This window comes from Bufo bufo, chromosome 3, assembly GCF_905171765.1.
Source record: "Bufo bufo chromosome 3, aBufBuf1.1, whole genome shotgun sequence".
Lineage (NCBI taxonomy): Eukaryota > Metazoa > Chordata > Amphibia > Anura > Bufonidae > Bufo > Bufo bufo.
This window is the reverse complement of record NC_053391.1, coordinates 169,027,748-169,041,589: the sequence shown is the minus strand read 5'-3', so window position 1 is coordinate 169,041,589 and position 13,842 is coordinate 169,027,748. Positions and strand designations below refer to the sequence as shown.

At 40.4% G+C, this 13,842-nt stretch overlaps 1 protein-coding gene across 2 annotated transcripts in view; it reads right to left on the bottom strand.

Moving 5' to 3' along the window:
* STS (steroid sulfatase) overlaps nt 1–13,842 on the bottom strand; it is a 359,318-nt gene that overhangs the window by 26,040 nt on the left and 319,436 nt on the right. The gene's annotated exons all lie outside the window — the stretch shown is intronic.

Sequence of the window (13,842 nt, the reverse complement as noted above, 5' to 3'; positions counted from 1 at the left end):
TCACCCTCCCCCTCATCTACCCCAAAGAGTGCTTGCTCGGTGAGAAGCAAACCCATTCATAAGAAAGGTAGTAGGGAGGAATCGGGCAACTATAGGCCAGTAAGCCTGACATCAATAGTGGGGAAATTAATGGAAACCATACTTAAGGAGAGGATTGTGGAACATCTAAAATCCCATGGATTGAAAGATGAAAAACAGCATGGGTTTACTTCAGGGAGATCATGTCAAACTAATCTTATTGATTTTTTCGATTGGGTGACTAAAATAATAGATGGAGGAGGTGCAGTAGACATCGCTTATCTAGACTTTAGTAAGGCTTTTGATACTGTCCCACATAGAAAGCTTATCAATAAAGTGCAGTCTTTGGGCTTGGACTCCCATATTGTTGAATGGATTAGGCAGTGGCTGAGGGACAGGCAACAGAGGGTTGTAGTCAATGGAGTATATTCAGACCAAGGTCTTGTTACCAGTGGGGTACCTCAGGGATCTGTTCTGGGACCCATATTGTTTAATATCTTTATCAGCGAAATTGCAGAAGGCCTCGATGGTAAGGTGTGTCTTTTTGCTGATGACACAAAGATTTGTAACAGGGTTGATGTTCCTGGAGGGATACACCAAATGGAAAAGGACTTAGGAAAACTAGAGGAATGGTCAAAAATATGGCAACTAAAATTTAATGTTGATAAGTGCAAGATAATGCACCTGGGCCGTAAAAACCCAAGAGCAGAATATAAAATCAGTGATACAGTCCTAACCTCAGTATCTGAGGAAAGGGATTTAGGGGTCATTATTTCAGAAGACTTAAAGGCAGGCAGACAATGTCATAGAGCAGCAGGAAATGCTAGCAGAATGCTTGGGTGTATAGGGAGAGGCATTACTAGTAGAAAGAGGGAGGTGCTCATGCCGCTCTACAGAGCACTAGTGAGACCTCATTTGGAGTATTGTGCTCAGTACTGGAGACCATATCTCCAGAAGGATATTGATACTTTGGAGAGAGTTCAGAGAAGAGCTACTAAACTGGTACATGGATTGCAGGATAAAACTTACCAGGAAAGATTAAAGGAACTTAACATGTATAGCTTGGAAGAAAGACGAGACAGAGGGGATATGATAGAAACTTTTAAATACATAAAGGGAATCAACAAAGTAAAAGAGGAGAGAATATTTAAAAGAAGAAAAACTGCTACAAGAGGACATAGTTTTAAATTAGAGGGGCAAAGGTTTAAAAGTAATATCAGGAAGTATTACTTTACTGAGAGAGTAGTGGATGCATGGAATAGCCTTCCTGCAGAAGTGGTAGCTGCAAATACAGTGGAGGAGTTTAAGCATGCATGGGATAGGCATAAGGCCATCCTTCATATAAGATAGGGCCAGGGGCTATCCATAGTATTTAGTATATTGGGCAGACTGGATGGGCCAAATGGTTCTTATCTGCCGACACATTCTATGTTTCTATGTTTCTATGTTAAACTCTTTTGCAAATTATCAATGCCTCTCAGTGTTGCAACTTGCCCATTTAGAGACTCGATCTGCGATTCCAAACGGGTAATTTGCTCACATCTAGAACAAAGATATACACCCTCGAACGGCTGTTCCAGGACTGCATACATCATGCAAGATGTGCACTGGACTGCGTTGTAAATTGTGCAACACATACTAAATGGGGATTACAACAGTAAAAAAGTAAAACAGTATAAATGATTTAGACCCTGTCTGCTGTAGTTGAAGGACCACGTAAAATTAAACCAACAACACACAAGGAAATTATATCCAACCTTAGTTTCCAAAATCCTTTTCTTGAACTCCTTATTTTTTAACTCCACTTAATAAGAAGCCACTTAGTAGAGCAAGCCTCAGAAAGAGCAGGCTCTGAAGAGTATAAGTGGCTCAATTTATAGCACCTGGTTGCCCCAGGCACTCGCCTTAATTAAGCAGAGAAAAAAAAAAAAAAAAAAAAAAAACGATTTTAAATGCAAGTACAAAAATACAAACACAACTTTCAATGATCTCTGCTGCAATCCACACTCAGCCACCTGCAATCACTCCCACAAAACCACACACAGCTCTAGAACTCCTTATTTTTTAACTCCACTTAATAAGAAGCCACTTAGTAGAGCAAGCCTCAGGATCATTTAAGAAATTCCAAATGACTGTCTTACTGCGTCCCACCTCAGCAGCGATGGCGCGCCGTGAGAGACAGAGACCCTGCTTATGCAGTTTAACAACCCGGCCACATTCAAAAAGGGAGAGTTTTTTTGCCTTTGCCATCACAACGTGTGACTACCTGACAGAAAATTACAATGAATCCACATCTTTGCACAGATTTGGCCTTTTAAAGGCATGTGGTCCTAAAATTTGGATCAGCTGAAAAACAGCCTGTTTCAGTTTATCTTTCAATAAATCTTTATTGATTTTTGCATATATCAAAGACAACAGTGTTCAAAGGAATCGTACCTATTACCCGTACATCGGGTCATATTATATTAGTGTAAATTATTCGCAGGAGCAAGATAGTAACATGTACTCCAATAATTACATCCATGTGACAGATGGTATAACCTCAGTACATTCCAATGGCAATGTCTAACAAAGTAAACATGGGAAACAAACCAAAGTGAAAAAGAAAAGAAAAGGGCCGAGATTGTATAGAAGACCAAGACTTTGGGGTGTACATCGTAAGCGGCAATCAGTACAAGCAGTTCAGTGTGCACGTATCCAGCACCTATGTCATAGTTTATTAGTGACTATTTGTCAATCCTTGGATGGGTTGGTCCACTGCGCCCATTCCCTTTCAAATCTGCAAAGCCCTTGTGTGCAATCATTTTTTCAAAAGACCTAGTAGTGTCTACTGAATTAATGATTTCCTGTACAGTCGGGATTGTTGTGCTTTTCCAATACCTAGTTATAGCCAATTTTGTGGCCAGGAACAGATGCATAGCTATGGTCCTAAATTTATACGGGATCTCCGTAATATTAACAAAAAGTAAGGCCAAAGCCGGGTCTCTGTCTATCTCTCGGCCTGCTACCTTTACCACTAGTTGGAAAATGGTAGACCATAAATCTTTTAGCAGAGGACAGCTCCAGAGTATATGTATAAGGGACCCCCTACCACCACATCCCCTCCAGCACAGCGGCTCCAAACCAGGATAAATACGGCTACCTGTTTCAGTTTAATCGTTATTTTCAATTAATTAAATGCTCAAAAAATGTTTTGTCTCACTCATTTCTTCTTGTTACATGTTGAAGCTCTACTTGGAACCTTGTTAAGATCCAACAATGTAAAATATGATTCTTTTGCCATTTTTCAAGTGGTCTTAAACTTTTGATCAGGACTGTATCAATCTAAGCCGCATCACATACACATGGTGCTCTCTATTCTGAGCCCTGCAGTGTAACTAGACAGCACTTTATGACCACATATGGGGTGTTGTCACATTTGGGAGAAAATGAATAAAAGTAGGGTCACTTCTTGGGGGTTTCCACTGTAGGTGTACCTCAGGGTGTCTTCAAATGCCACATGGCATCTGAAAACGATTCCAGTGAAATCTGCCCTCCATAAGCCATATGGTGCTCCTTCTATTCTCATCTCTGCTGTGTGCCCAAACTGCAGTCTATAATCCTAAATGGCTGTTTTTATTCAAGATAAAGTAGGTAAATTATGGGGTGCATTTTCTCCTGTTACCTCTTGAAAAAAAAATAAAAAAACATTTGAGCCTAAAGCAACATTCTCTTGTAAAAGATGTCTTTTTTCATTTTCATGGCTAAGTGTTTTCCAAATTCTCTGAACCGCCTGTTTGGCCAAGATGCTCACTGAACCCTTTAAAAATTCCTGGGGGTGTAGTTTCCAAAATGGACTCATTTTTTGGGAGGATTCCACTGTAGGGGTACCTCAGGGTGTCTTCAAATGTGACAGGGCACCTGAAAATTATTCCAGTGAAATCTGCTCCTCAAAAGCTATATGTTGTGCGTTTCCTTCTGAGTTTTACTGTGTTCAAACAGCAGTTTATAATCACATGCATACAAGATAAAAAGTTCAGAACTAAGGTCACATTTTGGAGGCTTCAACTGTAAGGGTACCAAAAACTATTCCAGCAAAATCTGCCCTCTAAAAGCCATGTGGTGCTCTTTCCCTTTCAAGCCCTGCCATGTGCCAATACAGCAGCTTACAACCACATATGGGTTTACAGAAACTGCAGAATCGAGGTAATAATTAGTTATTTTGTTGTTAAGCCTTGCCATGTTATACGAAAAATGGAAAATCTACAAAAAAGTGCAATTTAGAAATTTTACCTCTATTTTCCTTTAATTCTTGTGAAACACCTAAAGGGTTTACAAAGTTTACAAGATCAGTTTTGAATAACTTGAGCGGTGTAGTTTCTAAAATAGGATCATTTATGGGTGTTATCAATTATGTAAGCCCCTCAAAAAGGTATTTCATAATTGGACTGGTTCTTTAAAAAGTAGAATTTGAAAGCTTTATTGAAAATTAAAAAAAAATTGCTACAAAAATTGTAAGCTTTTTAAAGTAACATAGTATATAAGTCCGAAAAGAGACATTTGTCCATCCAGTTCGGCCTGTTATCCTGCAAGTTGATCCAGAGGAAGGCAAAAAAAAAAAGGTGGAAGCCAATTTCCCCACTCCATTCAGGCAATCAGATAACTCCCTGGATCAACGACCCATCTCTAGTAGCTATAGCCTGTAATGTTATTACACTCCAGAAATACATCCAGGCCCCTTAAACCCTTTTAATGTACTCACCACCACCTCATCAGGCAGAGAGTTCCATAGTCTCACTGCTCTTACCGTAAAGAATCCTCTATGTTTGTGTACAAACCTTCTTTCCTCCAGGTGCAAAGGATGTCCCCTTGTCATAGTCACAGTCCTGGGGATAAATAGATGATGGTAGAGATCTCTGTACTGACCCCCGATATATTTATACATAGTAATTAAATCTCCCCTCAGTCATCTTTTTTCTAAAGTGTAATAACCCTAATTTTAATCATCTTTCAGGGTACTGTAGTTCCCTCATTCCAGTTATTACTTTAGTTGCCCTCCTCTGGACCTTCTCCAGCTCAGCTATGTCTGCCTTGTTCACAGGAGACCAGAACTGTACACACTACTCCATGTGTGGTCTGATTAGTGATTTGTAAAGTGGTAGTACCATGTTCTCATCACTGGCATCTATGCCCCTTTTGATGCAACCCATTATCTTATTGGCCTTGGCAGCAGCTGCCTGACACTGGTTTTTACAGTTTAGTTTTCTGTTCATTAAAATTCCTAGGTCCTTTACCATGTCAGTGTTACCCAATGTTTTACCATTTAGTATGTACGGGTGACTTGCATAACCTTACATTTGTCAGTGACAAACCTCATCTGCCACTTCTCTGCCCAAGCCTCCAATCTATCTAGATCCATCTGTAGCAGTATACTGTCCTCTTCCGTGTCAATTATTTTACACAGTTTAGTGTCACCTGAAAAATTTATTTTACTGTGGAAGCCTTCTACAAGGTCATAAATATATTGGAGGATAGGGCCCAGTACTGACCCCTCCTGAGTGTGTACCATTAATAACCACCCTCTTTTCTATTACTGAGCCAGTTTTTTACCCACATACAGACATTTTCTCCCAGTCCGAGCATTCTCATTTTATATACTAACCTTTTATGTGGTACAGTGTCAAATGCTTTGGAGAAGTCCAGATATACGACATACATTGATTCGCCGCTGTCAAGTCTAGAACTTACTACCTCATAGAAACTGATAAAATTTGTTTGAAATGACCAATCCCTCATGAAGCCATGCTGATATGGCGGTATTTGCTTATTTTCATTGAGGTACTCCAAGATAGCATCTCTCAGAAAACCTTCAAACTGTTTACCCACGACGGATGTTAAACTTACCGGACTATATCTTCCGGGCTCTGTTTTTGGACCCTTTTTTAATATTGGCACCACATTTGCTATGCACCAATCCTGTGGAACACTCCCTGTCAGTATTGAGTCCTTGAATATCAGAAATAAGGGTCTGGCTAAGACATTACTTAATTCTCTTAGGATATAGGGGTGTATGCCATCTGGTCCATTTTAATCTTTTTAAGACGCCGCTGTACTTCTTCCTGTGTCAGACAGGGCTCTTTTAATGGGGAATTTACTTTTACATTCTGCATTTCATCAGACAGTTGATTTTCTTCAGTGATTATAGTGGAGAAAAAAATATTTAATAGCTTTGCTTTCTCATCGCTCTCTGCAACTCCCCCCTCATCACTCAGTAAAGGGCCGACACCTTCAGATTTATACTTTTTACCATTTATATAATTGAAGAACATTTTAGGGTTAGTTTTGCTCTTTGGCAATTAATCTCTTGGTCTCTAGTTTGGCTGCTTTTATTTGTTTTTTACATATTTTATTTTTTCCTTGCAGTTTTTCAGTGCTTCCTCACCACCCTCCTGTTTTAGTGATTTAAATGCTTTCTTGTCGTCATTTATTGCTTTATTCATCCACATTGGTTTCTTCTTGTTCCTTAACCTTCTGTTCCCATAAAAAGGTATGTACCCCTCACAATTAGATTTTAGGATGCTTTTAAAAATATCCCATTTTGTTGCTATATTTTTATTTTTGAGGACTTTGTTGCAGTTAGGCCTATGGCCTCTCTTAGTTGGCTAAATGTTGCTTTTTTAAGTTTTGTATTTTTGTTTCTCCCTGAAGAAACTATTTTTGAATGATAATTGGAAGGTTATTACTTTATGGTCACTATTTCCCAGGTGTCCCCCAACCTGCACATCTGTTCTGTCAGGTCTATTGGTTAATACCAAGTTCAGTATGACCGTCCCTCTAGTCGGGTCCTGAACCAGTTCGGAAAGGTAATTGTCTTTGGTTATTGCCAAGAACCTGTTTCCTTTATGAGATATACAAAATTCAGTTTCAGTCTATATCTGGGTAGTTGAATTCCCCCATAATAACCACCTCATTATGATTTGCCGCCCCATCTATCTTGTTTAGTAGTAGATTTTCTGTGGACTCTGGTATATTAGGTGGTTTATAATAAACTCCTATTAGTAATTTATTATGTTTTTGCCTCCATGTATTTCTACCCACATGTTCATGTCCCTCACTTATATCTACTCGGACTGTGGGCTTTAGACAGGACTTTACATAAAGCCAGACCCCTCCCTCTCTGGTTTTGGCGATCGTTTATAAACTGTAACCGTGTACATTAACTACCCAGCCATGTCTCTGTTATTCCGACTAGGTCATAGTCCTCCTCACACATCACCAATTTGAGCTCCCCAGTTTTATTAGTCAGGCTTTTGGCATTAGTTAAGAGGTTTATGTATATTTTTTACCCTACACCTTTCCTTCTGAACTGTTTTAGTCCCTCCTTTCATTTCTCCCCCAATCCCATTAACTTGCCCCCGTCTCTATCTGCACTATCTTCCCATCCTATAATGTAATTACCCTCCCCCTAGTTTAAACACTCCAACTTTCTAGCCATCTTCTCCCCCAATACAGCTGCCCCTTCCCCATTGAGGTGCAGCCCATCCCTACGATAGAGCCTGTAGCAGAGAGAGAAGTCGGCCCAGTTCTCCAAAAACCCAAACCCCTCCCTCCTACACCAGTTCTTGAGCCACTTGTTAACCTCCCTAATCTCTCACTGCCTTTCTTGTGTGGCTCGTGGTACAGACAGTATTTCAGAAAATACTACCTTTGAGGTCCTTGCCCTAAGCTTTTGACCCAAGTCCCTAAAATAATAAAGGACGCTCCACCTACCTCTAACTTTGTCATTGGTTCCAATATGGACCATGACCACTAGATCTACTCCAGCCTCTCCCAGTAATCTGTCAACCCGATTTGTGATGTGTCAAACTTGAGTGCTAGGAATATAACACCGTTCGATGATCCCAGTCTTTGTGACAGATCACCCTATCTGCACCCCTAATAATTGCATCTCCCACTACCAGCACCTGTCTGGCCTGCCCTGTTCTCCTGGTCCCCCGCTTACTGGAGCCGACATTCCCCTGACTGGCAGAGGAAGAGTCCGGCTGCAGCAGTGCTCTCTCTGAACTGACATCCCCCTCATCTGCCAAACTTGTTGGGGTGTGTCAGATCAGGGCTAGCCTCCCTGGCACTCTTCCTTTTACCACATTTTCTGTTATCCAGCTAGCTACCTCACTTAACTCAGCCTCCTCGCTACCACCCTCACCCACATCTACTCCATATAGTGCTTGCTCAGCGAGCAGCAAACTGTTTTCCAAATTTTCAAACGCCTTTCAGTGTTGAAACTCGCCTGTTTAGATACTCTATGTGCGATTCAAAACGGGCAATTTGCTAACATTTTGAACAAAGATATGCAACCTCAAACGGCTGTTCCAGGACTGCATACATTAGACAAGATGTGCACTGGACTGCGCTGTCAATAACGGAGTAAGTCACTTCATAATTGGACTGGCTCTTTAAAAAGTAGATTTTGGAAGCTATATTGAAAATTTTAAACCTTGCTACCAAAATTGTAAGCTTTTTAAAGTCTTAAAAAAATAAAATGACTTTTGCAAAATGGTGGCACTGAAAGGGGTATAATAAATGTCCCTCTGTTTCTATGTATAGGATGCATGTCAGAGAAAGAGGGTATGCCACACTGATGTGTCCGATACTAGCCACTTGATTTCAAAATAGAAGCAATGGCTGCGCAGGCGTGGGTGCTCCCATTCATTTCTACTGTATGATACTGACTGAAATAGCCGAGCCATTATGGTGGCTATTTTCAGCGGCCCCATAGAAATGGAGGGTGGCCATGCATGTGTGGTGCACCCTCCTTCACTTTGCAGGTTCAGATAATCAGATAGGTGCAGGTTCCCGAGGTGGGACCTGCAATATGTCCCCATTATCTGAGATGGTAATAACATTAACTGTTGATATCAGTTTTCTCCAATTTCAGCTGCTTTGCCTTACCAGGCCTGCTGTTCTTGGGGGTGTCCTGACAGCACCTGCAAAATCATAAAAATGTACGCCATGTCCAGCAACTGACAGTTAACCTGTTCGCTATCAGCGCCGTACATGGCCTGTGGGTAATAAAGAGTGAAAACCCTGGGCTTCTTACAGACATCCTTTGTGGCCAATGAGGATGCTGGTAATTGTATTGAATACACTGGGTCTCTCTGAAGAGACCCAGGTTATTGAAGCTAAAATTCTTATTTTGGCAAGTATGAGCTTCGAAAAAAAAAAAGTATGTATGTATATATATATATATATATATATATATATATACACACACACACACACACACACACACACACACAGTACAGACCAAAAGTTTGGACACACCTCATTTAAAGCGTTTTCTTTATTTTCATGACTAAGAAGGCATCAAAACTATGAATTAACACATGTGGAATTATATACATAACAAACAAGTGTGAAACAACTGAAAATATGTCATATTCTAGGTTCTTCAAAGTAACCACCTTTTGCTTTGATTACTGCTTTGCACACTCTTGGCATTCTCTCGATGAGCTTCAAGAGGTAGTCCCCTGAAATGGTTTTCACTTCACAGGTGTGCCCTGTCAGGTTTAATAAGTGGGATTTCTTGCCTTATAAATGGGGTTGGGACCATCAGTTGCGTTGAGGAGAAGTCAGGTGGATACACAGCTGATAGTCCTACTGAATAGACTGTTAGAATTTGTATTATGGCAAGAAAAAAAGCAGCTAAGTAAAGAAAAACGAGTGGCCATCATTACTTTAAGAAATGAAGGTCAGTCAGCCGAAAAATTGGGAAAATTTTGAAAGTTAGGGCTATTTGACCACGAAGGAGAGTGATGGGGTGCTGCGCCAGATGACCTGGCCTCCACAGTCACCGGACCTGAACCCAATCGAGATGGTTTGGGGTGAGCTGGACCGCAGAGTGAAGGCAAAAGGGCCAACAAGTGCTAAACATCTCTGGGAATTCCTTCAAGACTGTTGGAAGACCATTTCAGGGGACTACCTCTTGAAGCTCATCAAGAGAATGTCAAGAGTGTGCAAAGCAGTAATTAAAGCAAAAGGTGGCTACTTTGAAGAACCTAGAATATGACATTTTCAGTTGTTTCACACTTGTTTGTTATGTATATAATTCCACATGTGTTAATTCATAGTTTTGATGCCTTAATAGACATGAAAATAAAGAAAACTCTTTGAATAAGAAATATTTTTTTTTGTCTAACTGTTCTTTATGTGCGACCAAACCACTGGACCAATCTTCCCCAAATTTAGCACACCGGTACATCAGGTGTCCGGGAAGGTTTTAGACCAGGTCTCAGCTCTCTAGGATGTACCATTCCTGATATATTCCCCAAAAATAACCCACATTAGCCAATACAAGCCTGCAAGTCTATCTCTTCAAATTTAAACTGCCATAAAGACAGTTTTACTCCAGGTTTCCATAACAAGCGAGCCATTTTTCTTTACTGCTTAAAGGGGCAGTCACTGGGAAAGTCACTGTTATTAACCTCTTCAGGACACATGATGTACCGGCACGGCATGTTGTCCCTGTACTTAAGGAAACGTGACGTACCGGTATGTCATGTGTATTTCCGATAACCGCCGTCCGGTGATCGGAACATGGTTCCTGCTCAAATCATTGAGCAGGCACCTTGGCTAAATGCGCGGGGGGTCCCGTGTCCCCCCCTGTGTCTGCGATCGCCGCAAACCGCAGGTCAATTCAGACCTGTGGTTTGCAGATTATCTAAGTTGCTGCGGTGCCATTGGGTCCCCGTGGGGCTGTAGGGGGGACCCGATGGCAAATGAAAACGTCATTTTCCCCAAAGTAAAAAAAAAAAAAAAGGTAAAGAATAGGGGAAAAAACATTTGGTATCGCCGCGTCCGTATCGCCTGGCTCTATAAACCTATCACATGACCTAACCCCTCAGATGAACACCGTAAAAAAAAGCAATTTTTTATCACCTTACATTACAAAAAGTGTAATAGCAAGCGATCATAAAGTCACGAACCCCAAAATAGTGCCAGTCATCTCATCCAGCAAAAATCATCCCCTACCCCAGATAATCGCCCCAAAACTGAAAAAATTATGGATCTCAGACTTTGTTTCAAAAAAGAAAATCATTGTGTAAAACTTACATGAATAAAAAAAAAAGTATACATTTTAGGTATCGCCGCGTCCGTGACAACCTGGTCTATAAAAATACCACATGATCTAACCTGTTAGATGAAAAATGTAAATAACAAAAAATAAACTGTGCCAAAACAGCTATTTCTTGTTACCTTGCCTCACAAAAAGGGTAATATAGAGCAACCAAAAATCATATGAATCCTAAACTAGTACCAATAAAACTTCCACCCTATCCCATAGTTTCTAAAACGGTGTAACTTTTTTGAAGTTTCTACTCTAGGGGTACATCAGGGGGACATGTGGCAAAAAAAACTAACAGTCTAGCAAAATCTGCCTTCCAAAAACCGTATGGCATTCCTTTCCTTCTGCACCCTGCCGTGTGCCTGTACAGCAGTTTATGACCACATATCGGGTGTTTATGTAAACTACAGAATCAGGGCAATAAATATTGAGTTTTGTTTGGCTGTTAACCCTTGCTTTGTAACTGGAAAAAAAATATTAAAATCGAAAAACTATTTTCCATTAATTCATGTGGAACACCTAAAGGGTTAACGACATTTGTAAAAATCAGTTAATACCTTGAAGGGTGTCGTTTCTAGAATGGGGTCATTTTTGGGTGGTTTCTATTATGTAAGCCTCACAGAATGACTTCAGACCTGAACTGGTGCCTAAAAATTGGGTTTTTAAACATTTCTGAAAAATTTCAAGATTTGCTTCTAAACTTCTAAGCCTTGTAACATCCCTAAAAAATAAAACTATCATTCCCAAAATGATCCAAACTTGAAGTAGACATATGGGGAATGTCAAGTAATAACTATTTTTGGAGTTATTACTATGTATTCTAGAAGTAGAGAAATTGAAACTTGGAAATTTTTTACAAATTTTGGGTAAATTTGGTATTTTTTTTTTATAAATAAAAATGATTTTTTTTACTTCATGTTACCAGTGTCATTAAGTACAATATGTGACGAAAAAATAATCTCAGAATGGCCTGGATAAGACAAAGCGTTTTAAAGTCATCACTACTTAAAGTGACACTGGTCAGATTTGCAAAAAATGGCCTGGTCCTTAAAGGGTTTCTATCACTTCGTTTCACATAATTAGCTATCAGACACTAGCGATCCGCTAGTGTCTGCTCTGCCAAACCATCGCAATAGAATTGCTTTTGGGGCAGCCGTTTTGCTAAAAAAAAAAAAAAGAACTTTTATTAATATGCTAATGAGCCTCTAGGTGCTATGGGGGCGTCATTAGCACCTAGAGGCTCCGTCTACCTTCACAAACTGCCACCGCCCAGCGCGTCCCTCCAGCCCGCCCATCTCCTCCGGAATGCGATCCTCCCTGTGAGCGTATGTATTCTGCACATGCGCGGTGAATGTCTGACCGCTTTCCTGCTCAGACATCTCCACTGCGCCTGCGCGATGACGTCATAGTGCTCCGAGGAACAGGCGCAGTGGAGATGTCTGAGCAGGGAAGCGGTCAGACATTCACTGCGCATGCGCTGAATACAGGCGCTCACAGGATAGATCGCATTCAGGAGGAGATGGGCGGGCTGGAGGGACGCGCTGGGCGGTGGCAGTTTGTGAAGGTAGACGGAGCCTCTAGGCGCTAATGACGCCCCCATAGCACCTAGAGGCTCATTAGCATAATAAAAGTTCTTTTTTTAGCAAAACGGCTGCCCCAAAAGCAATTATATTAGGATGGCTTGGCAGAGCAGACACTAGCGGATCGCTAGTGTCTGACAGCTAATTATGCGAAACAAAGTGATAGAAACCCTTTAAGGTGAAATAAGTCTGTGTCCTTAAGTAGTTAAAGGGGCGGTCACTGTAAAAGTCACTTATTAAAAGGGCGGTCACTATAAAAGTCACTGTTAAAAGGGACAGGCACTATGGAAGTCACTGTTAAAGGGGTGGCCACTATGAATGTCACTGTTAAAGTGGTGATCAATGCTAAAGGGGCGGCCAATGTGGAGGTCATTGTTATGGGGTAAACTGTATCTTTTTGCGACACACGGAAACATGAAATGAAATCGATGAAAAATTTTAATCACCCACCAAAAACAAACATTATTGAAAAACACTGTACAAAAACACCCGTATTATTAAACTACAAAAATATTTCCAATATGGCGAATGGAAAAAGGTCAAAAAGGGCAATTTGCAATTTTTTCATCGCTTCTCTTACCCCCAAAAAAGTTATAAAATGTGATCAAAAAGTCACACACACTCGAAAATGATATCAATAAAAACTACAGATTGTCTTGCAAAAAATGAACCCCCACACAACTCAATAGATATAACTATAAGTAAAAGGATATAGTGGTCAGAATATGCTGATGTAGAGAAAAAAAAAAATTATAATATCTATATCTAAAGATGATAAAAAAAGTCTCCTTTATTCACCCGTGCGGTGCAACATTTCGGCTCAGCACTAGAGCCTTTTCGCTTGTAAAAGGCTCTAGTGCTGAGCCGAAACGTTGCACCGCACGGGTGAATAAAGGAGACATTTATCATCATCTTTAGGAGTGCCATTTATTTTCTGATCTATTATTGGGGTAAGAAGTCTCTTTCCTTGTGAACGTGCACCCTCACACTTTTTTTCATTTTGCTGGTACCGCCATTTTTCTTCAGTTTATTATAATCTATCTATCTAGGAAATCCACGGCACTTCCTTCAGTAAAAAAGTATTTATTCACCAGAAATACTTTATTTCTGGTGAATAAACACTTTTTTAACTGAATGAAGTGC